Source organism: Helianthus annuus, chromosome 3, assembly GCF_002127325.2.
Source record: "Helianthus annuus cultivar XRQ/B chromosome 3, HanXRQr2.0-SUNRISE, whole genome shotgun sequence".
Taxonomy (NCBI): Eukaryota; Viridiplantae; Streptophyta; class Magnoliopsida; order Asterales; family Asteraceae; genus Helianthus; species Helianthus annuus.
The window spans coordinates 56217603-56244364 of NC_035435.2; the positions used below are offsets into that span (position 1 = coordinate 56217603).

General features: G+C 36.7%; 2 long non-coding RNA genes across 2 annotated transcripts; both read left to right on the forward strand.

Annotated features, from left to right (window-relative positions):
* The first annotated feature begins 11021 nt into the window (after window positions 1-11021).
* LOC110927825 lies at window positions 11022-12640 on the forward strand. The gene is made up of 3 exons (XR_002585933.2): window positions 11022-11101; window positions 11512-11604; window positions 12532-12640. It is a non-coding gene; the product is annotated as an uncharacterized LOC110927825 (long non-coding RNA).
* Window positions 12641-17296: 4656 nt separating this feature from the next.
* Window positions 17297-26407, forward strand: LOC110927826. Its single transcript, XR_002585934.2, has 2 exons — window positions 17297-17373; window positions 26253-26407. It is a non-coding gene; the product is annotated as an uncharacterized LOC110927826 (long non-coding RNA).
* Window positions 26408-26762: the final 355 nt, after the last annotated feature.

A 26762-nucleotide genomic window follows, 5' to 3' on the forward strand; every position in this document is an offset into this window, starting at 1 on the left:
ATCACCAATTCAAATCAAGAGATCAAAGCCGAAATGAAGACAGAGTTTGAGGTACGAGATAAATCCCATAAAGCGTTGGAGAAGCAAGTGGGACAACTTGCCCAAGAGATAGCTCAAATTCATGGAAGTGGAGGAAGACTTCCAAGTGACACCAATGTTAACCCTAAGCATCAAGGGTCAAGCTCAAAGAACACAAATGAGGTACCAATTAATAAAATTTCTTTACGTAGTGGTTGAGTGATAGATAATGGTGTTGAGCCACCACCACCCAAGTTTGTTGAAGGGGTGGTGGAAGATGCTAGTGATGATGCAGGTAGTGACGGTCAAATGGGTCAAAATTAAAATGATATAAAAATTAATAAAAATACACCCGTTGTGACCGTCCCCATCCCAAAAGCTAAGGACAAGGGTGTGGAGGTTAACACCGCCCCTTATCCCGAGGCTTTATTGGGACCATCTAAGAAAGTGGTAAATAAACGAGGCCCACAACAAGAAGAGATGTGGGAAATTTTTAAACAAGTTAAAATCAATTTACCACTCTTAGATGCAATTAAACAAGTACCTTCATATGCTAAGTATTTGGAAGAATTATGCACTCAAAAGCGGACTCACAAGTTTCCTAAGAAACTTGATTTAACCGAAAATGTGAGTTAGATTCTTTCGGGTGCACTTCCACCAAAACTTCAAGATCCGAGGGCACCCATAATTTCAATACAAGTTGGTGAATTTAAAATGACTCGGGCACTTTTGGATCTTGGGCAAGTGTGAGTATCTTGCCGGGTAGTTTATATGACCAATATGATTTTGGTCCACTTCAAACGTCAAACACTACTGTGATGTTAGCCGATTTGACCCCTAAACTACCCCGTGGGATATTCACGGATGTAATAGTCAAGGTCGAGTACTTTTACTATCTGGTGGACTTTCTTGTACTTGATTATGTTTCTTTGGACCGAACAAAGCAACCAACGGTTATCCTCGGTCGACCATTTTTTTGCAACATCAAGTGATCAAATAAATTGCAAATCGGGAACGGTCGACATGACTTTTGGTAACCGTCGGTTGTGGTTAAATGTCTTTTCAGGATTGACGGATCCTCTAGTTGGCGATGAATGCTATATGGCGGACATTGTTGACGAGTGTATACCTCTATGTGACATTAATGTCGAAGAGGAAAGCACAATAGAGGAGTGTTTCATGTTTGACAGGTTGCAAAGGGAAACAAATCGGAGCATGGATGAGGAGGTGAAAGAATTAGAGGTATTAGCGGCTAGGGAAGGAAGGCCCACTTGGACGCATCAAGTGGAAAGCCTCCCGAAAAGCATTGACACTAAGTTAAAGCTGTCGTTGGAAGAGCCTCTGGTTGTAGAGTTGAAGGCGCTACCCAAGCATCTCAAGTATGCTTTTGCGGGCGGGGGTAGCACGCTCTCGGTTATTATTGCATCCAACTTGACCGAGGAGCTAGAAGAGAAGCTGATGAAGGTTTTGGTCACTCATAGAGCCTCTATTTGGTGGACCATTGCAGATTTGAAGGGAATTAGTCCCTTGGTGGTGATGCACAAAATCATCACAGAAGACGACATTAATCCTTCTCGCGACACACATCGGAGACTAAATCCGAACATGCGAGAAGTGGTTAAGAAGGAGGTATTGAAATGGCTAGATGCGGGTATTATATACCCCATTTCTGATAGCCAGTGGGTGAGCCCAACGCAAACAGTTCCTAAGAAAGCGGGCATTCAAGTCGTCACAAATGACGCAGGTGAAGAGGTCGCCACTCGGCCGGTAACCGGGTGGCGTATTTGTATTGATTATAGGAAGTTAAACGCTGCTACTTCTAAAGATCATTTTCCTTTACCATTTATTGATCAAATTGTCGAGAAATTAGCCGGACAAAAATTTTATTGTTTCTTGGATGGTTATTCAGGTTACAATCAAATTGCTATACATCCGGAAGACTAAGCAAAGACTACCTTTACTTGTCCATACGGTACCTTCGCATTTAGGCAAATGCTCTTTGGACTTTGAAATGCCCCCGCCACCTTCCAAAGGTTCATGATGAGTATTTTTTTCCGATATGGTGGCGGAGTCTTTGGAAATCTTCATGGATGATTTCTCGATATTTGGATCATCGTTTGATGAATGCCTTGACCAACTCGAAAAGGTTTTAAAAAGATGTGTTGAGAAAAATTTAGTGTTGAGTTGGGAAAAGAGCCATTTTATGGTTCAAGAGGGAATTGTGTTGGGGCATGTCATCTCGAGTCGGGGGATTGACGTGGATAGAGCAAAAGTGCAAGTCATATCCACTTTGGCTTATCGCACAAGTGTTAAGGGTGTTCGATCATTTTTGGGTCATGCGGGGTTTTATAGGAGGTTTATAAAAAGCTTTAGTGATATAACAAAATCTCTATGTAATTTATAGCTAAAAGTTGGTTGATGCCCCAATCTTGCAATCACCGAATTGGTCGTTACCGTTCGAAATTATGTGTGATGCAAGTGATTATGCGGTGGGAGCCTTGTTGGGTCAACGGGTAGACAAGAAACCGGTTGCCATATACTACGCAAGTAAGGCTCTCTCGGATGCACAATTAAATTATACAACCACCGAGAAAGAGCTACTTGCGGTGGTATATGCATTGGACAAATTTCGTGCTTATATATGGGGTACTAAGGTCATTGTGTATTCTGACCATTCTGCAGTTAGGTATCGCATGGCCAAAAAGGTGCAAAGCCGAGATTAATCTGATGGGTTCTCTTGCTTCAAGAATTTGACTTGGAGATTTGAGACAAGAAAGGAAGTGAGAATGTGGTTGCGGACCATTTGTCTCGATTGATAGTGGAGGAGGATTCTTCTCGTGTGGAGATTAATGAGAATTTCCCAGATGAGCAAATTTTGAAAGTTTCAATATTACCATGGCATGCTAATATTGTTAACTATTTGGTTACAGGTAACTTGCCAGCTTATTGGGATAGAAAGAAGAGGCTGCACTTCCTTTCTCAAATCAAGTACTACACGTTGGAAGGATCGGACTTATTCAAGATATGTCCGGATCAAGTCGTTCGAAGATGCATACCCGACGAGGAGATTCCTAGTGTCTAGATTCACTTGCATTCATATGCTTGTGGGGCCATTTCAGTGGTCACAAAACCGGGCACAAAGTGCTTAATAGCGGTGTTTATTGGTCGGCTATTTTTAAGGACGCATTTAACTTCTCTAAGAACTGCGTCGAGTGTCAAAAATTAGGCGGTATTTCTAAACGGGATGAGATGCTCGTGCAACCGATCCTCATTGTAGATATTTTTGATGTTTGGGGGATCGATTTCATGGGCCCATGCCCTAATTCGCATGGCAACTTATATATCTTGGTGGCGGTCGACTATGTGTCGAAATGGGTCGAAGCGATTGGCACCAAGACAAACGACCATACCGTGGTTTGTAATTTTGTACAAACAAATATAATGTTGGTGCATATGTCTGTCGACTTCGTCTTGTATTAGTCTAGATAGATCAGCGCACGATATTCGAGAAAACTAAGATAATATGTAAGATGGGCCATTTCGCAAGAAATGGATTGGCCATTTCGTTTAAGCCGTTTCGTACGAAATGAAGATGCCTATAAATACGTGCCTTGACATTTCATTTGTAACGATTCAATTCCGGTAGCGAAGCTCTGCCGAAGTGTCTCTAGCATTGTAAAACTATCTGATATCAATACAAGAGACAGTTTAAGTGAATCTGTGTGCAAACCAACTGAAATAACTCCGATACGTTTGTTTCCGCCACTCGTATTCGTTAGATCTCTTCTGAACGACTCGTTTTGGTCGTACAAACGATCCTACAAGTGGTATCAGAGCTCAGGAGGAAGAGTTCTTACCATTTCAGCTGAAAATTTTGATTTCTACACCTTCTTTTATACATTTTCAAAATTAAACAAGTTTTCACGGATAAAATGGCTTGATTTTCAAATATAACGTGCGAAACAGTGTTTTAACAAATCCTTGAAAGAATCAGACCTTAATTCAAAGTGAAACTTGATCAATTTGTTGAAAAATTGTCCGATCGTGTGACGTCAGCTCCATTTCGCATGAATCGGATATCAAATCGTTTGACTTTGCTTTCATTTCGCACGAAACGAGTTTCCATTTCGCTTCAAGAACCATTTCGCTTGAAATAGTACATCAGATTGTCATTTCGCACGAATTAAGCGTTCATTTCGCACCATTTTGTCATTTCGTGTGAAACTACACTCCATTTCATACGAATTGGAAGTATTTGATCCATTTCGTTTGCAACATACATCATTTCGCATGAATTGGGAGTAAAGGGTTCATTTCGCTTGAAAGGGGTTCATTTCGCTTGAAGAACATTTCGTTTGAAGAAATCCATTTCGTTTGAAAATCTATGTTTGTGAATTTTTTATAACCGAATCATGGAAAACGAGTTCTACAACGCCTTTGCTAGTCCGATGACTATTACTCAGAATACGATGCTAGAAAATGAAACGGGCATAATGCAAAAACCGCCTAAGCTTATGAGTATTGAGGAGTATAGTGGATGGGCTGAACGGTTTGAAAACTAGGTTCAAGCATATTATCTAGATGCATGGGATTATACTGAATTTTGATATATTAGACCGGTTAAGGACGACGGAAAGAAGGTTGATATTAAAGATCTGAGTGTTGATGAGGAACAGAAATACAAAAATGAAAAGTTGATGGTTAGTCTTTTGCAGCAAGCTATCAAGGAAGAAATCTTGATCTTACTACAGCACAACGGTAGTGCATAATCAATATGGAAAGAACTGAAATCAAAGTTTGTTGGCAGTAAAGAGATGATCAAGAATAAAATGTCACTTATGAAGAAAGAATTTGATCTATTTCGAGGATTAAGAACTGAAAACACCAAGTAGATTATAGAAAGATACTGCAATTTGGTGAAGAACATGAAAAGATTGAGCATCAATAAAGATAAAGAAGAATTGATTGAAAAGTTGGCCGATGCGTTGCCACATGATGTTTGGGGCACGTATCTTATGATGTTGAAAAATAAACCCGACTTTGATAATCTAACGCTGAATGATTTTATTGAACAAATCAAAGCTCAAGAGATGAAACAACGAAAGATAGCAAGAATGAAGAACTATGATGGTGAACAAGATATCGGTCTGTATTACAAAGGAGGTGTTAGTGATAAGACCAACATTGCACCAAAGATTGAAACTGCTTTCAATGCAAAAAGCTCGTCTGGAAGTTCATCTCAAGGATCAAGTAGCAAAACTGGATTCTCTTCATATCCATCATTCGATCCAAAATTTTTAGCAACAAAGAGTGGAAAAGTACTTCAATGCAACATTGCTTTAAATCTTGAGAATGATCAAAATTACTCTGAAGAAGTAGCCAAAAGTCATATGTAACACCCCAACCCCGCTAGGGCTGACGTGTCACTCTTACAGATATCAAAACTAATAACCAATCCATAACATTAAATAAAAGATCTTAATTACATTTATTACATTACTGAAATAAAGAATCTTGACTAGCAACTTCCTAACGCTCTTCACTGAAATCCCAGATCATCTCATATTACCTATAAAACAAATAGGAAAAACAAAAAAAAATACGGCTGAGGCAAATATTACTCAGTAACGGAGAAATCAACAGTACAAAGTCATATCAACGGAAAGAAAAACATAGTAGAACTAAGACTGAACTGAAACAATTACTGACACGAGTACTGAAAACAGATGCAGACGAAAGACTGATACAAAAACTGATACACTAACTGATCTGAAACTTTAACAAAAACTGATACGGAAACAAAAGTCATCCATACACATAACCGAATTCGAACCCAACACAAAACCGTTGTAGAGACTAATACATAGCTGACCACGATGACTAAAATATTTTAGCTTGTATGAACGAACTTATTGAAAACATCGTTTAAATAATCTAGTTTAAATAATCTAGTATAACGAGAGAAGTTCCTAACCTATTATTCGTAGTTTGTAAATGAGACATTTAAACAAATCCAAGAAATAATAACTATCGAATATTTTAAACGACGTTTAATAATGCTATTATTTTAAAACAAGGTACTTGGCAAAAGTATTTTCTTATATTGAGCATTTGAATGTTATCAAAATAAAATAGTTTATCACACTTCATATCAAATCAACATTAGACAAAAAGAACTAATTTTCTAACTTTGAAAAAGTTATAATTTAGAAATATAATAAATGTCATAAAATGGATTTCAAATGAAATACTTATAAAAGTTTCGTAAACTGACATGGGAGATGATACAAAATCAAAACCAAATACGTAAGCCTAACCATTTTAAATACCACTAAAATATTATAATCTTTAAAAGAAGAGAATTGTGGAACTATTATCTTTAAATAAATGTTTAGATTCAAATCCATCTTTATTAATTTATCAAATTTCTTAAGTTATCATTTAATTAAAATAACTATTTGTATAGCTTTGGAGATTTATATTTAATAACCAAAATAATCTAGATAACTTGAGTTTAATAGTAGAATAATTTAATCCTTTACGAGATTTCTTAAACCTATAAGAAAAATGGACACGGAACAAAGATAGATGGAACGACAAAGATCGACAGACACCGAATCAAATACTGAATACAGATATTGTCGGACACAAACTAAACGTGTAACACGGAATCTAAATCCAAACTGAGACTGATACTGATCGAGACAAATCTGATACAAATTGGTACAGACACTGAGTCAAAACAGACATAGCTAATACATAACAGAATCGGATACTAAACACTATTAGAAGCATAATTAACCCTACACGATCGGAAACAAAACCGGATGCGTACAAACATATCAGACATATCAGAACAGATACTTAACGTATCCACATACAGAAACATATACTAACTTACACGACAACTATATATCAACAAAATAAATCGTGTAACACAGAAGCACCCAAAGCCAAAAACAGAAACAGACTGGTACACAGCTAGCTAGTCCACGCACCTATGAGATGGTGAGTGTGGCGTTCACCCCTTATTCCATCTCCAGACAAACAAACTCAAACTCAGAGCTAAGATCGATCAATACGCCTCTAGTGCCCAAGATGCTACACAAGCACAAGCTAGAGACGCCGTGAACTTTGATTACGCACTGTCACGATAAGTGCCATGACGTTGACGCCCAAACGACAAGCCAGACATGCTTGGGTGACATAGTACAAATACTAAGGCCTTATAAATAGTTTAGAGGCAAGTGAAAATAATACTAACAAAAGTAGACAGATACAATACTGACTCAGATAACGTATCACATATCAAACGAATATAGGTGTCAAACCATGACAATCAGACTCTAAAACAAAGATAAAGATCGATACTAAGAGTAATGAAAATAAAATTATGTTACGATATCAAGACTTGAGAATTCGTACCCGTAGAAAGAATTGGAAATTATACCATAATGAAAACAAATAGTTGTCGTACCAACGAGTAACGAAAAACGAAATTATACTATCATGTAAAAGAAACGGAATCCGTACCTTGGTTTAGCCAATCAAAACAATCAAACAAGTCGTCCTCATTATCAAGAACCTATAATCCCGTTATATCCCAAATCAATTTCTGTAATAACGTATTCGTTTAAGTTATATCGTTCGTTACAAAATTCCCAGTGACTACAATTAAATCATACCCAGTAATCTTAAACCCCAAATGGTTTTTAAAACATCAATTAAACTTACATAATAACCAAAATAGTACGTTATATGAAAACAATTTTAAACTTCACATTAAAATATGTTCTTATTCTCTACAAAACAAAAAGCTTCTATGAATTCACTTAATATTCAGTTATCATTATTTAATTTAATTTGGAAAAACAAAAGAAATCAAAATCTTGACTTCATTTGGCAATACTACACCAACATGTAATTTAGATTTCCAACACAGAATAACCCAAGCACCACATGCACGCACCCCATGCATATGACATAGATCATGCACACAGAACATACACAACCTTGGTTCATATTTATATAAGCAAAGGCTCATAGCAGTTTACCAAATACGGTTCTTAGTCGCCGAAAACAAATCGGTTCATTACTTAAATCAAACAAAAGTAAGAAGGCGCACATCCTTACCTCTACTGATGGACCAAATAAACAGATTTATTTCGCGTGGGCGATTAGCATAAGGAGGGCGCGGCAATGACCATTGATTGGCTGCGGCGAATGGTGAAGTTGTTGCAGTTTTCCGTGGGGATCGCAACAACCGAATTCGAGACATAGGTGATGATAGCGGTGGTTCTAGAGGCTACAAGGTGTGAAGCCGGTGATGAAGGTGTATCAACCAGAAATTGAGACAAAGATGGGTGGGTGCACGGTTCATGACGGTGGTTGGATCGTGAATCAGAAACCTCTCAAAGTCTTTGAACGGTGGTACAGTGACGGTTGTAGCGGTGAACAGGCTGATTTTTCCGGTGCGGTGATGGTCGCGACGAACTAGCGTAGCAACGGAATGGCTGACCTGAATGGTGCAGTTCGCGGATTGGGAGTGGCCATTGATGGTACTGACCCTGGTCCGTGGTGGCAGACGGTGGCGCTACGAGGATGTTGGCGGCGCTGAATAGGAAGCAAAGCAGAAAACCGATGGGAGGAGGAGTTCGAATGCGGTGCGAAGGCTTGAAAACAAATATGAAGGTCGGCTGTAACGATAAATTTCCCTATCATCGTCATGTTTGATTGAAGGAGATAGGGACGAAAATATATATGCACAATGAAATATATGGCGGTTTCGGTGACTTATGATGTGCACAAAATGCAACATATAAATTATGTCAATTGTGGCATAAAACTAACCCTTTTTTTAGTACTAATGTTGGAAAAAGTGTGCTTTTGTCTTCCTTTTGTATTTTCAGGATTAAATGAGCTCAAATTAACAAAAGAAGCAAAAAGACAGCAAAATCTAACATAAATACAAGAAAAGGAACGAAAGTGGCATGCCCGACCCCCTCGACAGCATCTTCCCAAGCAAAACTGAGAAGAAAGAAGACTGAACACGCCCCGTGCTCAGCGAGCAAGGGGCCGTGCCCAAGTAGCAGCAGAAAAGACAAACCCATAGAAGCTTCTACTGCCCACCACGGGGCCGTGCCCATCGGACACAGGGGGCGTGGTCAACTTCCTGCAGGCGCATTTATTGTAATTGCGAATTGCAATTAATGAAGAGAGAAGGTCAGATGGACACGGGGCCGTGCCCAGCGGACACGGGGCCATGCCCGAGCTTCTGTTCAGCCTATAAATAGGAGTGTTTGGAGCTCTCGCAACTCATCCCTTGGCACACCACCTCTCTCACACTTCACCCACCACCACCATAACACCATCATCCACCACCATCATCCATTGTCCATCATAGAGTGTGTGAGTCGTCCCGGGATCTAAGATTGATCGTAAGAGTTCTTGACAATCAAAGGCCATGTTTGCCTAAGTCTCTTACATCACTTGGTGAAGACAAGTGTTTAGTGTAATACTTTTTATTTTTAATCTTTTGCCCTTTTTAATTGGTTTTGTATTAATGACTTTAATTACTAGTTTCTTATATTGAAGGTTATTCTTCCTTATCGTTTGTCCGTGGTGTCTTGGCATTATTTTACTGGCTATATAAAATAAAAGATTTTCACCATTCATATCTCCATGGTCTATATGGAGGTATCTTGGCTACCTGGTCGGGTGTAACACCCCGAAAACGGGTTTGGTAATTGAACCCTGTAAATACTAAAGACAGGAAAATACCGTTAGTGGTAAAAGTAAACGGGCAAGTATTAGGAATTAATTGAATAATCCTAATATTTATTTAAAGTGAATAAGAGCTTTCAAGAAAATAGGAAGATAAAAGGCCCGATTTAACGGGACTTAAAGTAAAACGGGTTATGATTTCCCGAACATACTAAACTGACTAGGAAATAAATAACCTAGTTAGTTGGTTGTCTTGTGTTAAAGCATGAATAGAGTTAAATTGCCAAAGATTTAAGTTAAACAAAAAGGGAGGGACCATTGTTGTTAAATTTGAAACTAATATTATTAGTTTTAAAACAAAAAAATAAAACCAAACCCCTCAAATGGAGGTCCTGGTCGAACAAGAACACAGGGGGCGACACTGGCTCCCTACCAAACCCTAGTGCATGTCAAATTTAATCAAATTGAAAGTTCAATTCAGTCCCAAATCAAGTTCTAAGCACGAATTAGTGATCACCTCACTGAAGGGATCGCAAGGTATGCAAAATTCCAGTATTTTGATTTTTCTCAAGTTCTAGGTTAATTGTGAAAAACTGAAATTTATCTTGATTTTATCATGCATGAATGAAATTAGAAGGGATATGGTGTCTAGGGATGAACCCTAGGTGAAATCTTGTTAAAAGATTTCATGTTAATTATAGAGTTCATAATCACCATTGTAGGTGATTAATGAACTTGGAGAAAACTTGATAAACCCTAGAATTGATGATCTTGTTCTAGCATAATCTGAATTTAAGAGTAAAATTCAGAAATATGGATGTTAAGACTTGTGTAAAATTGTTTAATTGAAGTTAATTTAGATGATAATTACAAGTCATAAACTTGGTTTTGATGATATAAAAATCTGACCCGCTAGGTGTTTGATGAAATGCCTAAGTGAGGATTAAAATGCTAAAAGTTGGGTAAAAACGCAGATTTGATTATTATAAAGAATTATGCGTTAAAGCTTATGAAAAAGGGGTTTAGGATGATTTTATGAAATTTATGTTGTATTGGTGTTTATAAACACCATACTAACTTGTATGAAAGAACTACTTGAACAAAAAGGGAAATTGTTAAGAATTCATACTTGATTTGAAGTGGGTCTTGACATGAGAATTAAACTCATGATTTATGATTTAGTTCAATAAGAAAGTAGTCAAAGATTCATAAGGTGTGAAAGTCATGATTTAGAATGACTAATCTAACAACCTTGTGAATGATGGATGATATTAGGCGCTTAACAAGCTAGGTGAAGCTTGGGGAGAAAGCGGGTTGATCGAAGCAAGTGAGAAAAGAAAAAGCGTAATTCGGATGCAAGGTAAGTGTAATTTACACACTTATGTAGAATACTCGTTTATTCAATACGTTGTAAACGGATAACGATTGTTTTGGAAATATGGATTTTTGTTAAGATTACCTTGTAGTGTAATCTAATAATGGGGGAAAAAGGACAAAAACGGAAATTGGTCAAATGTCGACTAGTGTAAATAAAGGTTAAAAGGATACTCATAGCATAAGCCGAAATGGGTTGAATTCTGTAAGAAAAGAGTTTAAAGAAAAAGGGTATGTTAATAAAATCCGGGATGAATGGACGTATAAATTGGAAATCAAAAACGATATTTTGATTAAATAGATAACGTTGGGCATGTAGTCCAAACGGGTCGAATGGTGTTGATAACACCATTTGACAATATCGACTAATATGGTTGTCAAGTCTTATGCTAACAGGACCGATTAGCAAAATCGGATGATTTCGTCACTATTGATTGTGTGATAATGAAAACAAGGTATGAATCGGGTCTACTTGTTGATCCGGGACAGGTACGCATATTCATGTTGTAGTTAAAAATGCTACTTTGTTCGAATAAATGGGAAAGAGAGTCCTTAGTAGTAAAGAGAATAAAATCGACCAAAATGCCCTCGTTGGCTAATTGGAACAAACAACCTTTAAAAGTTGTTTGGAAACGAGTTTTATGTTAGGGTAAATACTTAGAATAAGTATAGAAGCTGAAAGAGGTATTATTTTTAGTCAAACGGCACTATTTGAGTTTTGCCGTAAAATATTGATTCTAGAGGTAAAATTTGGGTTATATAAGATCACCACAATAAACTCACCTTAAATACAGTCAAGGTGGGGTATTATAGGGTAAGAAATGTGGTGATGGAATGCTAGAAGAAATCGAAAGTGATTTTAGGCTCGAAAGTGCTTAAATACCCTTAACGGGTCAAAATAAGCATACAAGCGAAAACGGGTTTAAATTGTGTAATAAACCTATGATTAGAACCTAATATGGTAGGTAACATTAATTTATAGAAGTGTATGTAATATAGGAATCAAACAAATACGTTTGTTTGATAAAATGCATAAACGGGTTAAAATTCGGTAAAAAGGTAACGAGTCAATGGCTTAGAAGTCTCAAAATTTCTTATGTTGGATGTAGGATTTTAACTCCATAAGATGGAAGATTAAATTGCGGACGCGTAGGAAAAAGAATCGGGTAAAACGGATCAATAACGAAGACGTTACGGCCGTTTCCGTAAAAACTGGCATAGCTTATCTGAACTGCAACCTGCTGGAAACTGGTTTCCCAAGCGACACGCGAAGGAACAACCTGGTTCCTCCGCGACACGTGACAGAACCCTGAATTAGCGAAAAATTTTTATTTTAATCAGTTTCGCTTCCCGGACTCGTTTAAATATGTTCTAAGTTACGTATGACTAATCCAACTCATGTTTTATGAGTTTCAGGTATGATTTTAGCACCGGAGGATGATCAAGCACAACGAAGAACCGAACACGATCAAGAAATAAGCTTCCGCACTATGTATCGTTGTTTTGTTAAATGACGAACTCAAACATGTTATCTTATATAGTTTTAATTCTGTAAATAAAGTTTAATGAAACCCGTATTTTCAATGTATTGAAATTCTAATTACCCGTTTATTTTCGTAAATTATACGAAAATTGTTAAATAATAATAAGGGTGTTACAAGTTGGTATCAGAGCCCTGGTTTAAGAGATTCAAGTATGGTGGGGAAAACCATGCTTGGACTTAAACCTTATGCTCTTGACAAAGATTGGTGTTCGGTTCGTGGCTTGATCGCAAATCCGGTAAGTACATGTACGTTAAAAGTTTAGATGCTAAGGTGTTGTAAACAACACATAGGGCTATCGTGTGATACACGTTACCCCAATTGAAATGATTTATATAGTTGATGAAAATACGCGCGTTGATGCGTATAGTTGAAAAGCCTTGTATTATAATACGGGCGATTTTTGAGGTTGATGTTACTAACTTTTGTGAATGATTTAATTGAAGGACACTCGTGTTTGAAGATGACAAGAGTTAAACGAATTGTGGATATGATGATGGAACGGTCCGAGATATGACAAGAAGAGCATGCTCATCAAGGACCCAAATCGCGTGATGGTCGCGAACAAGGCTAATGGCAAGGAAAGCCCGTTAGGGCAAGCATTTACCAGGTGCACGATTAAATTATTGCATGAATATAAACATGCAACCAATAAGTAGAAACTGACAGTTTCAGATGTAGATTGAAAACTTAGACAAACCTGAATAGAATACCTATCCAGGATATTGTTTCTAAGATAAATAAACAGAGGTATTACTTACATAGGGCGTGATGTGAAAACTATAAAAAGGTCATGCGTATCATGTGTTAATCGCTTACTCTGGCCAAGTAAGTAGTGGCATATGACACCATGAACTTCTTATAGCGGACACATTCACACCCGATGTAGTAAGGACGGGGTGAGTGGGACAAATTAAAAAGTACCCAAATGAATCAGATAAGCAAATTATTTGATCATAATATAAACGTACTGCCGAGTGGCGGAAGCGTATTATGTTAGTATAATGAGCCCGAGAGAAGGGACAAAGAAACATGTAAAATGATGTAGACATGTATTGGGAGGGGGTGTACTTACACTCGAACCCGAGGAATATAAACATGTAGACATGGAAGCATGTAAAATGATGTAGACATATATTGGGAGGGGGTGTACTTACACTCGAACCCGGAGAATATAAACATGTAGAATGATCAAGATATGCACTGGAAGGGGGTGTAATTACACTCGAACCTGGAAAATGCGAATATGTCTCTAAATGAGTCGTTTTTGTAAAACGCCAAACTCGAGGACAAAGTCAGAATATAAAGATGAAGCGAGATCTTAGTGCATACTGGGAGGGTTGCAATAATAACGACTTCGGTAAAACCACCCGGTTGATGGGTAGGAATTAAACACATGCGTAGACCGAGAAACAGGAACCTGGATGGAAAGTTAAAAGACTCGGGTTTTAGGGTCATAACTAAAAGATGACAAGATAATGTAAATAGAGTTGTGAATAAATTATGTTCAACTATTTTAAAGTTGAGCAGGTCGAATATAAAATCATGCCGGACGACATGAGTAAACACTAGCGGGACAATAGTAACATTAAAAGCAAAAGAATAATGAGCCCGGTAATGGGACATAATCAAATACGAATGTATGTAAACTGGATAATGGTGAGCATAAGATAAACCGACGCATAAATGACGTGAGAAGTCATAAAGTCGGAAAATGTGTCCAAAAAGAAACGAATGTAGCCTTAGACTACGGTCAAGGTCAAAGATAATATCAAGACGAAAATAAATGATGTTAAACAAAAACATGGTGCCTTGACACCAAACATGAAATTTTAAGAATGTCATGAATAAGGAATGATCTACGGGATCAATATAACCTTTGGGGTTATAAACAATGGAAAGGTCTATAAGGATAAAACGACCCACGGGTCATGATTAGAAAGAAATTATAAGAACTTCGCCCTAAAGAGGTGAAAGTTTAATCAAAATAGCCCATGAGGCTAAGTGATAAAACCTACGGGTTAATTAGATAAAGCGAGGGAATCAGTTAAGAATCCCCGCATAAAACTAAGACTGTAAAAGAATAAATTTTGGGCTGTCAATATCCCGGTATGGATAATTGACAAAGGTTAAAAGGAAGACGCTAAACTAAAACTTCGGTTTTGGTAAGAAATAACGGTTCTACGAAAATGTATTATGATAGTCGTATAAACGGTAAACATGAAAGATATAAGTCTTGACACTGATTGGTGCAAGGCGATATATTCGAAAGGTAATATTTTCGAAAATAAAAAGTTGATATGAAATTTAGAATGACGTGACATGATCACGGTCAAGAAATGCAATGTGAGGTAGAATCACATTATAACTAAGCGAGCGGTGAAAGTAGCTAGACTAATAAGTCTAGTTGGTGAGATCGGTTAAGGTCATTTAAATAAATTTGGTTGCTTGTAAGTGGTAGATTCGGTAAAACTGAACCGAATAAATAAAGTTGAAAACAAAAGAATTTGTGGCTAAAAGTGAAGGATTTCACTAAAGACCTTTAAACAGGTCAAAGTAACGAATTCATAAAGAATTCGATAGTATATAAAAGCGATGGATATCGCTAAGTTAACTAACCTAGTGGGAATAACGAGATTACGTTATTTTAAGTTGCACTATGTCGTATGAGATATGTAGACAATTAGTGACCAAAAAGACGTTACCATACTTATCTGGTAATACTAACAATTGGTTAAAGGTATAAGTAATGTTTAAAGGATTTCTTGGATCAAATACATTGAGTTTAAACTCAATGAATTACGTAAGAAAAGGTTTCGAGGACGAAACCTCTTTAAGGGGGGTAGACTTGTAACACCCCGAAAACGGGTTTGGTAATTAAACCCCGTAAATACTAAAGACAGGAAAATACCGTTAGTGGTAAAAGTAAACTGGCAAGTATTAGGAATTAATTGAATAATCGTAATATTTATTTAAAGTGAATAAGAGCTTTCAAGAATATAGGAAGATAAAAGGCCCGATTTAACGGGACTTAAAGTAAAACGGGTTATGATTTCCCGAACATACTAAGCTGAGTACGAAATAAATAACCTATTTAGTTGGTTGTCTTGTGTTAAAGCATGAATAGAGTTAAATTGCCAAAGATTTAAGTTAAACAAAAAGGGAGGGACCAATGTTGTTAAATTTGAAACTAATATTATTAGTTTTAAAACAAAAAAATAAAACCAAACCCCTCAAATGGAGGTCCTGGCCGAACAAGAACACAGGGGGCGACACTGGCTCCCCACCAAACCCTAGTGCATGTCAAATTTGATCAAATTGAAGGTTCAATTCAGTCCCAAATCAAGTTCTAAGCACGAATTAGTGATCACCTCACTGAAGGGATCGCAAGGTATGCAAAATTCCAGTATTTTGATTTATCTCAAGTTCTAGGTTAATTGTGAAAAACTGAAATTTAGCTTGATTTTATCATGCATGAATGAAATTAGAAGGGATATGGTGTCTAGGGATGAACCCTAGGTGAAATCTTGTTAAAAGATTTCCTGTTAATTATAGAGTTCATAATCACCATTGTAGGTGATTAATGAACTTGGAGAAAACTTGATAAACCCTAGAATTGATGATCTTGTTCTAGCATAATCTGAATTTAAGAGTAAAATTCAGAAATATGGATGTTAAGACTTGTGTAAAATTGTTTAATTGAAGTTAATTTAGATGATAATTACAAGTCATAAACTTGGTTTTGATGATATAAAAATCTGACCCGCTAGGTGTTTGATGAAACGCCTAAGTGAGGATTAAAATGCTAAAAGTTGGGTAAAAACGCAGATTTGATTATTATAAAGAATTATGCGTTAAAGCTTATGAAAAAGGGGTTTAGGATGATTTTATGAAATTTATGTTGTATTGGTGTTTATAAACACCATACTAACTTGTATGAAAGAACTACTTGAACAAAAAGGGAAATTGTTAAGAATTTATACTTGATTTGAAGTGGGTCTTGACATGAGAATTAAACTCATGATTTATGATTTAGTTCAATAAGAAAGTAGTCAAAGATTCATAAGGTGTGAAAGTCATGATTTAGAATGACTAATCTAACAACCTTGTGAATGATGGATGATAGTAGGCGCTTAACAAGCTAGGTGAAGCTTGGGGAGAAAGCGGGTTGATTGAAGCAAGTGAGAAAAGAAAAAGCGTAATTCGGATGCAAGGTAAGTGTAATTTACACACTTATGTAGAATACTCGTTTATTCAATACGTTGTAAACGGATAACGATTGTTTTGGAAATATGGATTTTTGTTAAGATTACCTTGTAGTGTAATCTAATAATGGGGGAAAAAGGACAAAAACGGAAATTGGTCAAATGTCGACTAGTGTAAATAAAGGTTAAAAGGATACTCATAGCGTAAGCCGAAATGGGTTGAATTCTGTAAGAAAAGAGTTTAAAGAAAAAGGGTATGTTAATAAAATCCGGGATGAATGGACGTATAAATTGGAAATCAAAAACGATGTTTTGATTAAATAGATAACGTTGGGCATGTAGTCCAAACGGGTCGATTGGTGTTGATAACACCATTTGACAATATCGACTAATATGATTGTCAAGTCTTATGCTAACAGGACCGATTAGCAAAACCGGATGATTTCGTCACTATTGATTGTGTGATAATGAAAACAAGGTATGAATCGGGTCTACTTGTTGATCCGGGACAGGTACGCATATTCATGTTGTAGTTAAAAATGCTATTTTGTTCGAATAAATGGGAAAGAGAGTCATTAGTAGTAAAGAGAATAAAATCGACCAAAATGCCCTCGTTGGCTAATTGGAACAAAAAACCTTTAAAAGTTGTTTGGAAACGAGTTTTATGTTAGGGTAAATACTTAGAATAAGTATAGAAGCTGAAAGAGGTATTATTTTTAGTCAAACGGCACTATTTGAGTTTTGCCGTAAAATATTGATTCTAGAGGTAAAATTTGGGTTATATAAGATCACCACAATAAACTCACCTTAAATACAGTCAAGGTGGGGTATTATAGGGTAAGAAATGTGGTGATGGAATGCTAGAAGCAATCGAAAGTGATTTTAGGCTCGAAAGTGCTTAAATACCCTTAACGGGTCAAAATAAGCATACAAGCGAAAACGGGTTTAAATTGTGTAATAAACCTATGATTAGAATCTAATATGGTAGGTAACATTAATTTATAGAAGTGTATGTAATATAGGAATCAAACAAATACGTTTGTTTTATAAAATGCATAAACGGGTTAAAATTCGGTAAAAAGTTAACGAGTCAAAGGCTTAGAAGTCTCAAAATTTCTTTTGTTGGATGTAGACTTTTAACTCCATAAGATGTAGGATTAAATTACGGACGCGTAGGAAAAAGAATCGGGTAAAACGGATCAATAACGAAGAAGTTATGGTCGTTTCCGTAAAAACTGGCATAGCTGATCTGAACTGCAACCTGCTGGAAACTGGTTGTTGGTGCATTCATCTGTTGTCTACGTCTTATATCGAGTCTCGGTTTACTAACTTGAAGCTGAAAGTTTGAAGCTGAAAGTTTGAAACTGCTGAAAGTTTGAAACAGCTGAAAGTTTGAAATGTCCTGTCCGTTTGAAAGTTCCTGTCCGTTTGAAAGTGTTTCAAACGGAAGGGTCAATTAGTATAAATAGGTTTCAAACTTTCACATTTGTAACTTTCCGGCTAGAGCAACAAAGTGCTGCCGAAGTGTTGTCAGGTTGTAAAACGCTATTAAATCAATCATACAACAGTTTAAAGAGTAAATCTAGCTGAATTGAGCTCTACACGTCTGTTTCCGCCGTTCGTTTAGAGATAAACTCTTCTGATTGACTCTTTCGGGTCTGAAACCGATCCTACAAGTGGTATCAGAGCTCAGGAGGAAGAGTTCTATACAATTCAGCTGCATTTTCTACTTCTACACCTTTCTTTCTCAAATTTTTCAAGTTTTCACGGTTGAAATTGGCTAAAACTTTCACAATGTGTGTGTAATGATGTTTTAACAAAGCCTTGAGAATCTCAGCTTAAAACTCGACGTAAAAGTGGTAAAAATGGCTTAAAAAAGGGTGTCCGTTTGAACGAATATTGACTTGTCCGTTTGAAATCACTTCCCATCGTTTGAAAAATAGTTTCTGTCGTTTGAAACATGCTACCTGTCGTTTGAAATAGCTTCCTGTCGTTTGAAATTCACTTCCTGTCGTTTGAAAAGTAAATCTATCGTTTGAAGCATGTTAACCGTTTGAAGTGACCGTTTGAACTTGTCCCATCGTTTGAATGACCCCTACCGTTTGAATATATCGTTTGAAATATCATACCGTTTGAAACAGCCATTGACCATTTAACATAGCCACCGTTTGAAACATATGGCAGTTTGAAATCATAAGTTGTCAGTACATGTGACAAAATTTGTCACGGCCCAATCACAAAAGGAGTCAAATTGTTGTTTGGCAGCTACAAGTAAAAATAAAAAGGAAAAGTTGAATCTGAATATTGATGAACCATGTGAATGCCTGTTAGTTACTGAGTTTATGTTCGGTCCAATAAGAGTAAATAAATATATAATCGGCCCTATCAAAAAGAGATAATCATGTCAGTGTATGAGGCCCAATCAGCTTGTTAGTTTGTTTAGACTTTTTGAATTTTATAGTGACAGTTCTCTTAGATACCGATCGATATTAGGCCATTTGTAATAGATTGGAAATTGTTATTAGATAACCGGTTCCCATGTCATAGTTCTTAAACTCATTTTGTCAGCTCTCTATACATTCAGCCCACTATCCCAAGCCCATGTGATTGGAACATTTATGTGTGTCAAGATTGTCATCGGTTTAATCTGATCAAAAGCTTCTCGACCAATCCGAATAGATTGGAGTTCATTAACCCAATCAAGTGATAAGTGATATCGAGTAACGGACCAAGTCTCAACATCAAATTCATTTCCAAATCCAAATAGATTGGAGTTCAATAGTCTCAAAGGCTCAGTTCATTTGAAAAAGTCCGTCAGTTTGCACGAAAAAGTGTCAAGTCATCTGTATTTGATCGGTTCTAGTTTTCCGTACAGTGTGTCAACTTTCAGTCCGCCCAGAATATTCACCAGTTCGAGTACCATTCTGTTTCAGTTAATTGATAAGTCTTTAAAACTGATCGTGTTGTGTGATTGTTTGTTTGTCAGGTATTATTGTACGAGGTGATTCAAGGTGTTTGTGTACCAGCTCATTTGAAAACATGGACGAAGATTTCTACAACGCGTTTGCTACTCCGTCTACTCCAGCTGTCCTTGCTAAAAACATGAATCTAGAAAACGAAACGGGGACTGCACAAAAACCACCTAAACTCATGGATATTGATGATTATAATGTGTGGTCTGAACGTTTTGGAAACTGGGTTGAGGCTTATCATCTAGATGCATGGGAACACACTGAGGAATAATATGTTAGGCCCACAAAAAGCAATGTTTAAAATGGTGTGCCGTTAACACTTAGAGAAATGAGTTCGGAAGACAAAAAGAAATATCGAGATGAGAAACTCATGGTGAGTCTGCTTCAGCAAGCTATAAAAGAAGATATCTTGATACTGCTTCAACATGATGGAAGCGCATATTCTATTTGGTCAGAATTGGAAGCAAAGTTTATTGGAAGTGATGATATGCTCAAGAATAAGATGTCTCTCATGAAGAAAGAATTTGACTTATTCCGGGGACTAAAAACTGAAAACACCAAGTAGATAATTGATAGATATTGTAACTTGGTGAGAAACATGTCAAAACTTGGAATTAAGAAAACTACTGAGGAATTGGTTGAAAAACTTGCAGATGCGTTACCATATGAAACTTGGGGAATGTTTCTGATGATGCTACGATCCAACAGAAAAGATTACAAGAGTATGACACTGGGAGATTTCATAAAGCACCTAGAAGCTCAAGAGATGGAGCAAAGGAGGATCGCGAGAATGAAAAACTATGATGGAAAACAGGATATCAGCTTGTATTATAAAGGTGGTGTTTCTGGAACGACAAATCATTCTCCGAAAATTGAAACTGCTTACAGTGTGAAAGATTCTTCAGAACAGAAGTTATCCCAGGGATCAAGCAGCACAAGATTTTCATCATTCGATCCAAACGTTTCTGTAATAAAGAATGGAAGAAAACTTCAGTGCAACATTGTTCTTAGTATTGAAAATGATGAGGATTACACTGAAGAGATTGCTAAAAATCAAATGTCTTTGTTGGGAATGGTATTGGAATCTTATAGTAGTTTTGTGGCTGGAAAGATCGGTAATCCAATGCTCACGAAAGAGGATTACGATCAAATCGATGCTGAAGAAATGGAATTAATGGACATTAAATGGTGCATGGCTAGCGTGATGAGACGTCCTGAAAAGTTTAAACAAATTACAGGCCGAGATGATTTTCATGACGCTAGTGTTTCAAATTTAGGCTTTGATAAATCTAAAGTTACGTGCTTTCGTTGCAGGGAAAAGGGGCATTTCAAGAGGGAGTGCAAAAATCGTGAAGCTACTGGAGCCCAAAATTCTTTTGGAAACAACGATTATCACAAAAAGGCGATTTATCATCAAGTCACATCACCAGCACAGCATCAGGCACAAACTGCTCACGGGAGAGATGTGATTGATAGTCCAAAAAGAGCATGTTTAAGCAAAAATGAAAATTTTTCATGGGATAAATATATTCCAAAAGACAGCAAAGTTTGTGTGGCAGAACAAGATGATGAGAAATTAGCTGAAGGCTTCAATTGGGACAATTTTTGCCCAGATCAAGAATTTATGGCCAAAGAGATGTCCAACAATCTGTTCAATACTCATGCTTTCATTGCTAATGCTTATGATTTGAAATGTGCAGAAAGAAATAGAAGAGTCATAGAAGCTGCTGAAGCAAGACGAAGAAAGCTTGAAGAAGAGGAAGAGAGATTAAAAGCTGAGGCTAAAGCTGAGAAAAAGAGGAGAGTTGAGTTTTTGCAACCAAACAGGACAGTCAAAGAGGTTCCTGAATTTGAAGTGAAACTTGATGCAGAACCAGTTCAAGTTCCAGAAAAGTGCATGAACTGTGATTCGCTTATCAAGCAGAACAATGAATTGTTGCACAACATAAACAGATTGAAAGAATCCTATGATACAATGAAGAGAGAAATTAACAAATATACGGATTCTGATGGTGAACAAGCTGTGGCAATGAATACACTGAAGTTAGCGTATCTAAGACAGGTTGATGATGCAAATTTTCACATAAAGAAATGTGCTGATCTGGAATTGGAGTTAGCAACACAAAAGATAGAAACTGAGAAAGTTAAGAAATTGTTAGAGAGTTACTCATGTTCTACTTTTGTTGTTGATAGGATCTATCCAGTGGTGAAAGATTTGAAGACATTTGATGAAGTGAAGACATCTGAAAAAGAGAAATTTGTGACAAAAGATGAAGAAAAGGTGAAGACTTCTGGTAAGAAATCAAGTGTGGTCTATAACAAATGTCCGCCCCCGGTCGAAAATAGATATTCACCTCGAAATCCAAATTCTGAAAGAGTCAATAAGGCTATCAATTTACAATGGGAGTCTGGGCCATTGGATAACTTGCCAGAAAATATTGATGTCACGTATACGTCATCAGACACTGATCATGAGTCAAAGTTGATAAAAAGTGTGGTCGATCAGGTGTTAGATAAAGATGACAGTGAGGAGTCAAATCTGGAGTCCAAACCCGAGTCAAAGTCTGGGTCCAATGTGTCAAAGCCGACATTCAAAAAGAACAAACGGGTTTATGATAAAGAATTTTTGCTATCAAAATCTAATTTGCATGATGAATCATTCAAAGTGGCATATACTTTGAAAGATTCTGACAAATTATATTCTGATGAAGTTTTTCCAATAAGAAGTGTCAAATTTGAAATGATTCAAAAGGTTTTCAAAATCACAGAAATTAATATTTCTGAAATAAAAGATTTAAATATTATCGGAAAACCTAAACAATACACTTCAAGAGTGCAACAAAGATTAAACAAGAAAATGGGTTACAATTGTGGTTATAATTTCCAAAAGAAACCAAACCATAATCGTAATTTCAAAAAGAAAGGATTAGGTTTTGTTCCACCGAAAAATTTTAAAAATGAAAAAGTTTATAAACCAAAAACTGTGTTTGTTTCAGGGAAAACAACAGAGGCTGAGAAAGAATACTTATTCAGAAAGCAGTCTAATCAGAAATTCCTTGCCAAGAAGCAAGAAGAACTGAAGAAGAATGAAGTTCCGAAGAAGATTGAGAAGAGAACTTGTTTTCAGTGCAAGATTGCTGGTCATGTGGCGAAAGATTGTCCAAAGACATTCAAGCCAAAACAGGAAATCTTTGGTAAAATGAAAGAGAAGATTGTCGAGAAGACTGAACTGTCAACCCGGAAGTTTACTGGCTTTGAAAATTCAACTTTTGAGAAAGGAGAATGTTCAAAGAGTGCTTCAAAAAGAAAAGATAATGTGCCAAATCAAAAATGGGTTGTGAAAGGTTCAGGTAATAGTTCTGGTGATGAATCTGATTCCATAAAATCAGAGGAGCCACGTGTTGAGAAAAAAGTTGAAAGATCAGTTCCAACTATGAATGATGAAAATTTTCCACTGTTGTGTGCTGAAAATTTTATGAAGAAAGTTGGAAAAGTTGAAATTTCAAATCAATTTTATTCTGACAAGAAAAAATTTGATGTTGAAAAGACTTTCAACGGAAATGTGAAACGTATCTTTGGACAAATGGTCAACGGTAAGGCCAAAAGTATCAAAGATTTTTATGCTTCCAAAGGACGTGTTTACAAGTCTGTTGAAAGAAAAGATGAAAAAGATGTTGTTACACCCAAGGAAGGTCAGGCTTGGGTGGATATATTTTTCAAAGAATAAAAACCTGACTTGCCGGAGATCCCAAGTTGGTAATCGTGGATCAGGAATCGGCATTATTCTTTATCATGTTTGTTTAATGTGTTTGAAAAGTTTTTGCAGGAATTGCCGGAGCTCCCAAGTTGGTAATCGCGGAGCATGAATCGGCATCATTCTTTATCATTTTTTGAAAAATGTGTTTGAGAAGTTTTGCAGGATTTGCCAGAACTCCCAGGTTTGTAAGCGTGGAGTAGGAATCGGCACCTTGAGAATTCAACCAACAGATGGTAATTGGTTGAAAAACAGGTTTGAGTTGTTTGTTTGTGATTGTTATAAGTGGTTCAGAATTTGAATTAGGTTGATCGTACAAGTGGTTAAATCAAGGTCATTAATTTGAACTTGAGTTAACTATCATTCAAAAGATTGGTAAAACAATGTGATGATTTGATCCCCAAATTTTACAAGTGGTAAAATCAACAAAACTTATTTTCCGGAAAAACCATTCTGATTAAAACAAACTTAAGTGTTTTGAAATCATTATGGGAAAATAGTTTGTTGTGAGGGGAGTTCTGATTGTTTAAGCCAAACGGATGGAGAATTGAAGCGATTCGATATCAATTGTCATGTTCTGTACAGTTTGTTTTCAATTTTCATTAGATGTATTTGAATTTTAGGGGGAGTAAGAATTTTTAGAAAATCCAAAAACATCAGAAAATTTGAAACAGACAAAAACATGATAAAACTGAAAAATGAGTTTTTGTTGCATAAAAGAGGAAATGATAGTACATCAGTGGACTATCACGACACGCTAAAGAAATGTATAGTCAAAAATGTGATAAACAATCTTACTGAGGATGTGTCAGTAGGTTTTCGCATATTTAGTAAACTGTAACGAGATATAAACCTAAAATCAAACTTGCTTATTCTGTGGGTTAACAAAACTGCTTGGATATATAGGTAACCCCTGAAATCTTGTTTGAAAGGTCCCGTATTCTGAGATACTAGGTCTTTATACTCAGTGATATCTGGGGTATTATCCCGGGACTTCTGCTGTATGGAAATACTGACCTAGTCCCCGGATAATGCTTTCTGCAAAAAGCTTTGAAATATAAGCTCGCCCTCAGCAAGCTGATGAAACAATAAAATTGATAGTCGCTGCTGTTGTAACAAAAGATCCTCTAAAGGGGACCCACCAAAAGTCGAAGCCGTCATCTCTCTGCGTATACGGAAGTATCGACCTGAGCTCTCACGGCCCTCGCACATAACCCCTTTACAGATATCAGCTGTGGTATACTCACCTGTAAGACTGGATATTGGGATCTGGATACGGGAGTATATTCAAATAGTGGGACACACGGATAAGTTTAAGTATCTAAAACACTAATTGCGTATCTCGAAACAGTTGAAATCTGTGTGAAAATTTAAGAGGACAAACATACTGACAATCTAGGTAAATTGTTTAGAACTTAAAATGTAATCAAGCTTAACGGTGTTTGTGATATGTCTCAAAAACTGATATGATCCTCTTGCACGAACTCACAAAAATATTGTCTGTAAATATTTCGTTTCTGCATTTTCTTTTATTCAAAAATTCAAAATGATTTTTGGTGCGTTTTAGCATAAATTTTGAAAAATCCAAAAAGATTTTCGACAACTGGTATTGAAAAGCTGATTTTCAAAATTCCGAGTGCTAAACATGATGAACAACAGGTTTGGGAGAAATAATCTTTGAAATGAAGAATATTATTTTTACAAAGTAAGTCATCAGAGTTTAAAAATGGTGTTGTTAAAAGAAATCTACCAGTAATTTCTAAATTTGTCAGGATAAAAATTTTGGAAATTTACTGTTGGGTAGAGTTTATGCAGGTTGGCCAGATTTCGATCCAGAGCAGGATGCGAGCCAGGACATGATCATGATTTTAAGAATTCCAGACTACGATCTCTAGCGAAAGGGGGAGTCTGAAGACATCGAGAGGAAGTCTGAAGATAGTAGAGCCAGATTCAGATTCTGAAGATTTCGAGAAAGAATAAGAGATTGAGTTGAGGATTCTAACAACGTCATATGCTTCAAAGAGCTCGAGAGGACTGATAAAGATTGAAGATGCAGAGACTCGACACTGAAGACTCCGTCAACATCTGAGGGGGAGTCTGTTGGTGCATTCATCTGTTGTCTACGTCTTATATCGAGTCTCGGTTTACTAACTTGAAGCTGAAAGTTTGAAGCTGAAAGTTTGAAACTGCTGAAAGTTTGAAACAGCTGAAAGTTTGAAATGTCCTGTCTGTTTGAAAGTTCCTGTCCGTTTGAAAGTGTTTCAAACGGAAGGGTCAATTAGTATAAATAGGTTTCAAACTTTCACATTTGTAACTTTCCGGCTAGAGCAACGAAGTGCTGCCGAAGTGTTGTCAGGTTGTAAAACGCTATTAAATCAATCATACAACAGTTTAAAGAGTAAATCTAGCTGAATTGAGCTCTACACGTCTGTTTCCGCCGTTCGTTTAGAGATAAACTCTTCTGATTGACTCGTTCGGGTCTGAAACCGATCCTACACTGGTTTCCCAGGCGACACGCGAAGGAACAACCTGGTTCCTCCGCGACACGCGACAGAACCCTGAATTAGCGAAAATTTTTTATTTTAATCAGTTTCGCTTCCCGGACTCGTTTAAATATGTTCTAAGTTACGTATGACTAATCCAACTCATGTTTTATGAGTTTCAGGTATGATTTTAGCACCGGAGGATGATCAAGCACAACGAAGAACCGAACACGATCAAGAAATAAGCTTCCGCACTATGTATCGTTGTTTTGTTAAATGACGAACTCAAACATGTTATCTTGTATAGTTTTAATTCTGTAAATAAAGTTTAATGAAACCCGTATTTTCAAGGTATTGAAATTCTAATTACCTGTTTATTTTCGTAAATTATACGAAAATTGTTAAATAATAATAAGGGTGTTACATCGGGGGTTAAGGGAATGGTTTGGTAAGAGTCTTGCCATTGTTCAGTGTATAGATCCTGCAAAGGACCTGGGTCAAAATTTAGTAGGACCTCCTTCAATACCCAACGGTATTGGATGGCGGGGGTCCAAACTCTTTGATCCCCTCATAAGTTAAACTACTATTAAAACTTTAACCCAGCTACTTAGGACTGTATCCCTGCTGACTCAGACTACTTAGCTAAGGGTAACGTCACCTTCAAAAGAGGGGCCTGCCACATTATGCATTAA